Source organism: Polyergus mexicanus, unplaced genomic scaffold (genome assembly GCF_030449975.1).
Source record: "Polyergus mexicanus isolate NDT 795.1 unplaced genomic scaffold, iyPolMexi1.0 SCAF_3, whole genome shotgun sequence".
Classification (NCBI taxonomy): domain Eukaryota; kingdom Metazoa; phylum Arthropoda; class Insecta; order Hymenoptera; family Formicidae; genus Polyergus; species Polyergus mexicanus.
This window is the reverse complement of record NW_027223323.1, coordinates 1,981,642-1,992,444: the sequence shown is the minus strand read 5'-3', so window position 1 is coordinate 1,992,444 and position 10,803 is coordinate 1,981,642.

Sequence of the window (10,803 nt, the reverse complement as noted above, 5' to 3'; positions counted from 1 at the left end):
AGTCAGATTACGATTTGCTTTATGAAATTATACGAAGGAGTAGATTAGAGAGAGAGCTCTTTCTCGGAAGCGAAAGCGGACGAGATAAAGACGAGGAACAACGAAAAGAGATTCGCGATTCTTGCATTGTATTCCGTTAAAATAAATCGTCACCAACGATATCACGTGTCCGCGATCGTCGTAGCGACTATATAGCTTTACATTGGTATGCATCGAATTTATCCCACGTCCGTTGGGAACAATAACATCTTTTACGTTATCTTGCCAGTTTCCAATTCAACAATAGCTTGTAAATCGCCTTTAAACTTTAGATATGGTCGTTCGACTATTGGCTGAATTTACACAGTGCTGGATTAATTTTATTTTCAAACGTTGCTTTTGAAACGCGATAACGTGTCTTTTGTATTGTTAGCGCGGAATGTTTTTGGCAATAAAAACAAAGGATAAAGAAACGACAAAAAACAATTCAAGCAAATAGAGGAACAAAAAGCTATCTCTTTTTTTATTTTAAATTGATTGCAATAGATCATTTACAGACAATTTACCTTTTTAGCTTTATTAAACATATATTGATTTTATCGCGATATTTATTATATATGTTTTACTTTATTAGTACTCTTTCTTTTACAATTCCATATAAGACAAAGATAAATTTTTTCCAAAATATCTTTTTTTATTCTTAAAAAAGCGAGATTAATTTAATTAAATATCCTAAAAAATAATCTATAACAACTGTATATATAATATTTTATTAAATATAGTTTTATCAATATTTTAATAAAATTTACAATTTTTTTCTTGATTTTTTTTCTTTGACTTTTTTGCAAATTCATCTTTCTGTCTTCGATTTCCGAGATTATTAAACAATGTCATGACATTTCGCTTCTAAATCTTTCATATCTCGCCATGATCAATAATATTTCGATTTCTCCTAATCTTGACATTCGGACCTGAGGGAGTTGGACGACAGAGAAAAAAAAATATGTAATAGAGAAATATCTACAATAACCAATAACCGACAACGATAAAATATAGTACTTGCCAACACCATAGAATACCTATTAATATAAATAATAGTATGTCGCAAAATACTTTTATAATTTAAAGAATTAAATATATTTATGTAGAAAAAAATGTGTTGTATACTTTGATCATTTATTAATACTCTTTTTTTCTAAATTATTTATTTGTGTAAAGATAAAAAAATTTACACATATTCTTATTTTTAATAAAAATGAAACATAATTTGAACTGAAAGAAATTATGAATGTTTGTTTCTCACTATATTTCGACGTTGTGCTATAAAATACCAACTACTTTGTTCGTATAACGAGATTTCATCCGTGAGCGTACAATCTAATCAATAACTATCCGCACAGTAAATTTCAATGAAAAAGATGGTACATACATCAATTTATAATAGGAGCGGATATACTTGTATACACATGCGGAAATACGTACAAACAAACAGGTTCGCAAATAACCGGACTCGCGATCGAAATAATGTAGAATGGAGAAGGAAAATTCTCCCGCTTTTGCTACGCTCGCTACGCAAGAAAACTAGTCGCCGGCCATTTATTCCAAAGTTGTCGCAAATATCGCATTCGCAATTTTGTCGCCGTTATACAAGAGAACGAGAGATCGATTTGGAGGCGTATGTACATGTATATCTGAGGACGTGTATACATTTGTTCGCTGACGCGCAACCACGTATACCAATTTCCAAAGGATATATCCAGGATCAGCGGCCGTCCGTTCTTGCGCAGGATAATCGAGACAAATGGCTGGTCATTGGTCGGTCATTGAAACGAGGACATTCTTACGAATTACTCGAACCAGCGGTGTCGAAGATCGATTTCCAATTGCGCGGCTTTGGGATCCCGCTTACTTCGCTTACTTCGCCATCCACTCCAGTCCTTGGACAGTCTATGGACTCAACGCGGACGGAGATAAGACGACGGTGCTCGCTCGCCGATAAAAAGAAACGCAGGAAGTGAAAGAGATAGAGGGAGCGCCTTGGTCCGATTCGTAAATGTGGAAAATGGACGAAGCGAGTGTGGGGTTAAAGAAACCGACGAGAGTAAATCTTCCGACCGTCCGCGGACGGAATCTATGTTCAATGCTTCTAATAGATTAAAGAGACGTACAGGTATAGTCCATTTCACGCAGCCACGACTCTTTATTTCGTCTATATGTCCTATTAAGACGTATCAGCTTGGACAGGCAGTTAAATAAATAGAGTCGCCTAATTCACTCATCACTAAATTGTATTTACGAATGCATTAAAAATAAAAAAGAGTCACCGCGTTATCGTTAAATTGTAATAAAAATGGATAATGCATATATCCAAAAATTAGAAAAATTTTTATTAAAAAATGACAAAAGTAACAAAATACCCATTATGTGTTATTATGTGCGTATCATAAATTTAATTATAAAATATATAAAATGGTATATATATAAATGGATATAAAAAGATATGCTTTTATTGGCATTAATTGTTCTGTTATTTCTCTCTCCAGAAGTATATAAGATTATATTATTATAATATATATAAGCAAATATATATATAATATTTATTTTAATATATTGATATACTATCTATTTTATTTATTCTTCGCGGTATCACAGACTTTTCTTCAATCACAACATTATTATCTTATCAGGAAATTGCCACATTCGTGTGCTGTCGAGGCAATGTTCGAATAGAGGAAACAAATCCAAGATGCAACATTGGAAATGGATTTCCGATACTACGTGAAAGGGCTGCTATCTTCTTCCGCCTACTTGACAGATCAAGAAAATAATGTCGATTTTCCAACATACTCGAAAAACTCCATATCCGACTTGACGTGGCATTTACGCTTCCCGATATTTCACTTGGGATTTTGCAGAAACAGCTTTTATATTATACATGATACACTCTACACAATGCAATTTACATTAAATTTTTTAATGACTTTGAAAACTCGCGACAAAATAGCTAATCCGAGGGATAAACCGAATTATCGCTAATAGTGATCGCGCATCTTACGTGGTTGACATTGAACGGCGATGTCAATCAAGAGTACAAAGGGATTATTTGCCGCTGTCTCAGAGATTGATTTTGAGTGCCGTATCGAAAATCGATTTCCAATCATGCTGATTCGATTTACTTCTCCTTCAGAGTCCATTAGGATGTAGATACAACGCGCTGAACGGATAAAGCGATGAAAAAGGATGGGAGGAAAGAGAAGAAGTGTGCGCGAAGTCAAGAAGTGAAAAACAGACGAGGCGAAGTCGTTCCAGTTCGTCCATTTCTTTAATGTCTACGACATTTGCATAGACGATCGTGTTTCGCAGACTCCCGATAAAATCGTGTACATTCCTTTGTCCGCGGTCTCCTTATTTGACCGCGAAGCGCGCTGACAACTCTTGTTAAGCCCCACCGTTAATCGAATAAGCGTGGCAAATTGACGCCGTTCCATCGCCATGTCGAAAATCGATTTTCAATCTCGTGGTTTTAGTCCACTCTGTTTCGCAGTTGGGATCCACTTCTGTTTCGCGACACAAGCAACCTTGCGATTCAACAATGACCAAGATAAGACGAAGATGGCAAGAAAGGGAGGGAAAAAGAGGAATAGAGAAATGGGATTTTAGCAAGAACAACTATTCTGCATTGAACGAAGGAAGAGTAACTTTGTCGAATCGCGAGATAGAAAATGGATGAAGTAGCTTCGATGTTGAGAAAACCGCGACGCGATGGATACGCTATAATCGGGAAGCCAATGGATCAATCAGCTAATACAAATCATCGATTATGTTAAGACATTCTAAATTCGTCTTTCTATAAGTCAAACATAAAAATTTTTTATAATTTTATTCAACAAAAATATATTCTAATAAGTAATAGTAAAACAGAATTTATATAACTTTGTTATGAATACGTAGTAATTTAACTCTGATTATGTTTATAAATCAACTGTAATATTGATGATCTGAATCATTATTTTTCACATGTTAATAATTATAATTATAATATATGTATTCCAAATTTTTATATTCAATAATTAATAAATTTTTGAAATTAATTATCGCGAGATCTAAAATTTTCATCAAATTATTACGTGCCGATATTTATTTTAATATAAAATAATAAGTTTCTAAGCGTGCAATATATGAAAAGAGAAGCAGCATTACACAAATGATGAATCATACACGATTGAAGAAATATCCGAAAAGGATCTCAATATTTGGCTGCATTCGTTATATAACCGGCAATATTGATTAAGGGATGCTTTCATTACATATCTGCCCTACGAAATAAATACGAAATAAGAACAATCACGTTGGGGAAAGGAATTAAACAAATATCTTAATATCTTGATATCTCGGCAAATTTCCCGAGGCTCTCAATTGATCATATCGGCCGTGCAATTCGGAAGAGTCCTCTTCCCCCTCTCATCCTTAACAGTAGTAACGATCATTACCGTGCACTTAGTCACCGTAATTGCAAGGACTTGCGGTGTCGGATGCGGGGAATACTTCGTAGTCGGATTGTACTGGGTCTCGAGGAGGATTTCGCAAACCACCCCATCAGCGCAGTCGGTGAAGCATGCTGCTGACCCGCGTATCGACCATTAGGTTCGGCCATGTATCCCTCCGTGGAAAAGGGGAATAGGACACTGCACGAGATACGACCCCCCGTGCGCACCCTTCGGACAGAAGGGGCACATCTCGACATCGACACCTATCTACATTCCATCGTCCTCGCTACGTCCCCCTACGTCTGTTTACGTCGTTCTTCTTCCGACGAAAGCTACCACGTGTCTGTCCGCACCGACGTAAACTACGACTCCATTTGTCTTAGCCGCTTGCTCGCTCCGTCCGTTCCTTCGTCTCTCGCAAACTGTCTTTGCTATACTTCCTTATCTCTCCGAGATATATCGAGCCACGAGTGGTCGCAAACGGATTGTAAATTCGCTTGATGCTCTCTCTGTCCTAACTTTATTACAATGTGTCGTTCAAGTATCGACATTTTATTTTTGAAAAATGTGCGGATGATCAAATAAATAAATAATTCTTATATATTACAGTTAATTTTAACTGTAATACTTCAAATATTAATACTAAATCGAAATATCAATTCTACATTTAGATATTTCGCGTAAATTATTCGCGAACTCTAAAACTCTGAGGAAATAATTTTTCTTTAACGGAAATTTTCTATTAAATATCTTCTTTCGCTGTATTTAAACTTTTCATATTAATTATCCTGATAAAATATTAAATCTGTTTTGAAAAATTTGTTTTAAATTAAAATTTAAAAAAAAAATTAGTTCAAGTTTTTTTTTTTATCAATTTGCATTCTTACCATCAAAAGCCTTTAATCTTAGATGTTAAATAGCTTTATAATTGCATTTTGCTTTAAGTTTGCGTATAGAAAAAGTTAATTTAAAATTTGTCGAAAAATACTATATGATACTTGCGAAAACTTATATTAAATTTATACTTAAATCTGCAATATTATAATAATATATATTATATGCTAAATTTCTATATAATAGTAAGAAAATGGTCTTAAAAAGCTTCATTCACACACTATACTGCTCATCTTGATTTGTTTCAAATATATTAATATAATATAATAAGTTGTAGAAGACGAATATGAATTTGTTGGACTCCATAATTGAAAACTAGTTTAAAGTGCACAGTAATTTGCTTACTATATACATTTATTACTAATGTATAAAACATAATTAATTAACATTTCTCTATGCTCTATAGGCTGAATCGATAAGATTTAAAAAATCGCATTTCTATAAATTTTATTTAAATTTAAAACTTTAATTAGTTAAAAACTCATTATTTCTGCACAATATGCTTCAAGATGAAAAGCTCCGATATGATTAAATTTCGAAAAATAATTAGATTCATGCAATTTCACCGATCTCACTGATTTCGCAATTCTTGACAAAATTTCTGGACGTGTCCTAGATTTCGTGAAAATCCGTGTATCCGGTACGAAACGAAAAGAAGTTATTCCGCGATGGAATAGCTTTTCTCGCCGGGAGCGCAATTTTTCCGGGTGTACGCGCGTTGCCGACTCGCCAGAGCGTCCCGAGTCACTAAGTCGTTTAGTCCTTCTAGCCCTCAGTTTATCTGGCTACCATCTACAGGGCAGAATCACGGCAGAATAACATGGAGAGAATTTTGCTGCGTATTTTCCTGCTCCGTTCGTAGCCGTGCCGGGATACGGCAGACACTCCATTAAATGATTACATCGTTAAGATACACGCGACTGCGCTGCGCAGCGACTGCCTTGTAAAAGTTACTCGCGTATATGTAACACAAGCATGAATGTTTCAAGTGATCTGATTGAACACGTCTTGATGTAGTTTTGATGCAGGAAGGAGATTGCTGCGGTTTTTAATTGAAAATTCCTCAAGTATACAATATACACGATGCGTCAAACTGAAATTTCAGCCATTTAATGAAATATATTTCTGAATATCTTCGTAATCTTTTTAACTTTTTTTTTTTTTTTTTTTGAGCATCTAATATACATTTGATATAATAAGATTTTGCTATACAATAAGTAGGTACATATATATTTTAGAACTAAATGTTAATTTTGTCCTAAGCGTTAATGCCACTATATTTTGACAGTAGAAGAATTTATAATAAGTGCGTCACACAAGAGAAACAAGAATATGAGATAAAGCTCACATTTTAAACTTTATAATTTGTGAAAAAAATTAAAAAAATAAAATTCTCTTTACGTACTGATCATTTAGATATTTTAAATATATATTATACAACACATAAAATAAATAAAATTCCTCTTCAACACTCAATGTTACGATGCAAATTTTCCGTTTTGTAATTATGAAAAATATTATTGTTGCTTATTTATATATGTATTTTTGATGCGTTAAGCAACGTTAGGCCGCTCGCCTTTATATAAGATTTCTTTGTGACAATAATGACGTGTGTGCAAAGTGTGAAAGATATCGAGAAATTGAGGACGAGGTTAAAAGGAGTAATTGCCGGCGATTAGGATATCGTATGACTGAAAGAGATGCCACGGAAAAGAATTGCTATATCGATGATAAGAGAAAAGAATTCAAGAGATGAAAGTGTGAATATACGAAAGAGCGAAAGAAACATTGAGCGGATGGAAAAAAGAAATTATTTTAGTCCATTTGCTGGACCGTGCTTTTTACTTCGTTGAGCGCGTAATATTTCTTCATCTCTCGTAGCTTTTTTGATGCAGATGAAATATTATACTTAAGTATCGAGATTGTGAGAAATCGTGAGATTTCTTGTTTTTTCCTTTTAGCAATAATTTGATACTGTGCTATATACATACAACATGTACAAGTATCGTACATATAATAAACGCTTTCTTACATTATAATACAAGCATTTTTCCAAAGTATATGTAACAAAAAAAAAATTAATTTCAATTTCTCGAATTTTTTTAATAACGAATTAAAATTTACAATTGTGTATTCTATATATTTATATTTATATATTTCGAGTCGCATGTGTCATATTTATTGCTTTTTTCTTGTAATATTTAAAATTATACGTTGTTGCAATTAAAAACAGAACAGGATTTTGTGGCGAGTTATGTATGATTATGTGGTGACTAAAAACAAATATATTTCATCGATAAAAATTGGCTGGTTAAACAAATAATATATCTATATATTGAGAGCAAATATTACGAGATGATTTTATTATTTGCTGCTCGTAGTGAAGAAAAACAATCATTTTCCATGTAGGAAGAACAAACATTAAAAATTGTTATCTACTGCATATTGTTACCCAACTCATGATATTAAATTCATATAAATACATAAATAAACTATTAACTGATCGTAAAGATACATTAGTTATTATTATCTATATTAATTAACTTAGCGTTCATTAAGCTATTGTATATCAAAATTATTTACTCACATATTTACCATATCGTAAGATTCAATGTGTGACAAATATGTGTGTGTGTGCGTGTTTATCATTCATAAAAATAAAGTTATAACATTTCCAATATTATAACATACATCAGAAGTTTTCGCATAATCTAATTTACTTACTAGTAGATTAGTTAATGTAGATTTGTTACACATAAAATTGACATGTTACATTAATGTTATTAAATTATCTGAATATTGATTGCCTATTATATTTTGCAACTCTATATTTATGAGAGGTTGATATATACAATATTATTATTATAACGATAATACACTCATCAGCAAATCTATTTATTTCAAATATATTTATCTATTTATTGATGTTTCAGCGCAATAATCGTTTTTGAAATAATTTTATTAAAGTAATTCTTCATGTGTAAAGAGAGAAAGAGGGAGAATACAGATATATATATATCTACATGCAAAAATTACTTTAATAAACTTTTTTTACAAACAATTATTGGCTAAAACATTAATAATTTATTCTGCATTATATTTGTCTAACAAAAAAATTTAATCGAGTGATTTTAAAAGATCGGGAAGATTATAGACACAGATCTTCACTCAATAATGATACTTTAAAATCGCTTTATGCATATCAAAAATAATGAGACAATTATATTAAAACAATAAAAAAATAATAAGATACAACAAATGACAAATGATCGCATAACCGAAAAATCTGCACTTGATATCCGGACAACGTAATACAAATGTAAATAACTACGCGTAGATTTTCACGAGATAAGTTCTTTTGTATATAACTAAAATCTCAATTTGTATGCTACTCGTGCACACGCTTTGTGTCTTATGACAGAATATCTAAAGTAAAGTAATGACCATCTAAAATTAGCTGTTAGCAAATGTATATAAAATGTAAAGAGCATTTACATATTTATATCCATTTTTACAAAAATAATTTCGATACATATATACATACACAGATAGCCGCAGATTATAAACAGTTTTTCTAAATATATATATATATATATATATATATATATATATATATATGTGTGTATTTGTGTATATGTATATAGACGTTTCAATTCTGCAAAACCTAATTATTATAAAAAAAGGGAAAGATTAATTTAACGTTTAAGAAAGATTGAAAAATTACCCTAAATCATCAAAATAAAATTTACTATAGGCAAAAGGAGCTTCCATAACGGAATGGAGGTGTGCACAGAGATTCACTGGCTTGAATTATGGAGATTTATGGAGTTTGCCGTTGCGGCGCGGACAAACACGAGCCAAGCATCGCTCGTTTTCGTCTCGCGCCGAGTACACCGGGCCTTAAACCGGTTTCGAGAACGCGCTAGGATAGCAAGGAAGAAAGGTTTGGGGGATCATTTTCTATTCTGCACTCGATGGTCACTATTTCCTAACGCTTGTCCCGTGGGAACGCAGTAAACGGGACAGGATTATCCATAGTAATGCTCGGCAACGAGTATGCGAAGATCCCGCTCGCCTCCGTGTCTTTCCCTTCTACCCCTGACGGAGAGGAAGAAGAAAGGAGTTATCTTCCTCTTCTCTCTCCTCGAAGCGCACAGCTACTCCAGACGGTTAGCAAGAAATTAATTCCCGTTTAATGCAGTCCCTGGTTAGCATTGCAAATCTTCGCTCCCGCGGCTTTTCTCGCTTTTCTCTTGGGCGCAGCATCCCGGCTCCGCCCGACCATTCGTCCATTCGTCCGTCAACGCGCCACCTTAACTGCACAGCCACTTTTCTTTTCTTCTATGTATTACGCAAATTTCTTGGCCTACGTGCCGGCAGCACTCCGCTTTGGACTTTAAAAGAGTCTATCCCTGTTTGTTCTGTCTAGTCGCGTTTTTGTTTCCATTTTTCGCGCGGGACTTCAACTAAGGCACTTACTTGTGTAAGATATTCTGCTTAAACAGTTGACGAATGTGCCGACAAAAATAATTTTACATAATAATCGTATTTGACAGACGTGCAGTTTTTTCTTTAAAAAAATAACAATATACATATTTATTTTTGTTAATATATTTTTGCAAATAAAATATCGACATATTTTTTAATAATAAGTGACGTATTTTGATTAAACAAAAAAAAAATATAAGATAGATTTAGAGTCAATTAGGAAAATATTTCGTTTCGATATCCAGAAAATTTACATATATTGTCCGTTTATTTATTTTCTAAATTGTGCATGGCAATATCAAATTTTATTTGTTCACATCATTATTTTTATAATGAAGATTTTTTAAATTTTACATTTACTTTATTAACGTTTTTCATATAATTGTACGTTTATTGGCATTTGAAACGTGTCGTGTGTAATATAAAATTGTGTAATACGATTGTTTACAAAGGAAATTTCATTTTGCCGAAAATCTGCCTTTGAAATAATTAATGTGACGCAAAATTCGCTTTGCAAATTTGAAATAGTTAATGCAATTTTCTCAGACACTATGATCTAATTTCATCAAAAGATAATGCATGTTATTTCCAAAGAATTTTGTCAAACGTGCAAATAAGCGCGAGAGTGCGTGATGTGCTTATTTGCGCGTATACATACACGCACATACAGGGAAAATAACAATCATCTTGTTTGCCAGCTGAACGAGATTGTTTTGGTGAACGTTCGTTTTGGGACAGATTGAAGCCAGATATATTTCGAGAGCCTACGCGCGAATAATAGGTTCTCGTAATTATCGCGTTTAACCGACTAATTCCAGGGCTTTGCCAACCCTTCCACATATAGGGTGGAAAGTGAGAGGCGAGAGTGCCACGTCGAATATATTGATGAGCCTGATAATGCGACGTTACAATATCGCGACACACACACACATATTGCTTTGCAAAGTGCAAATTG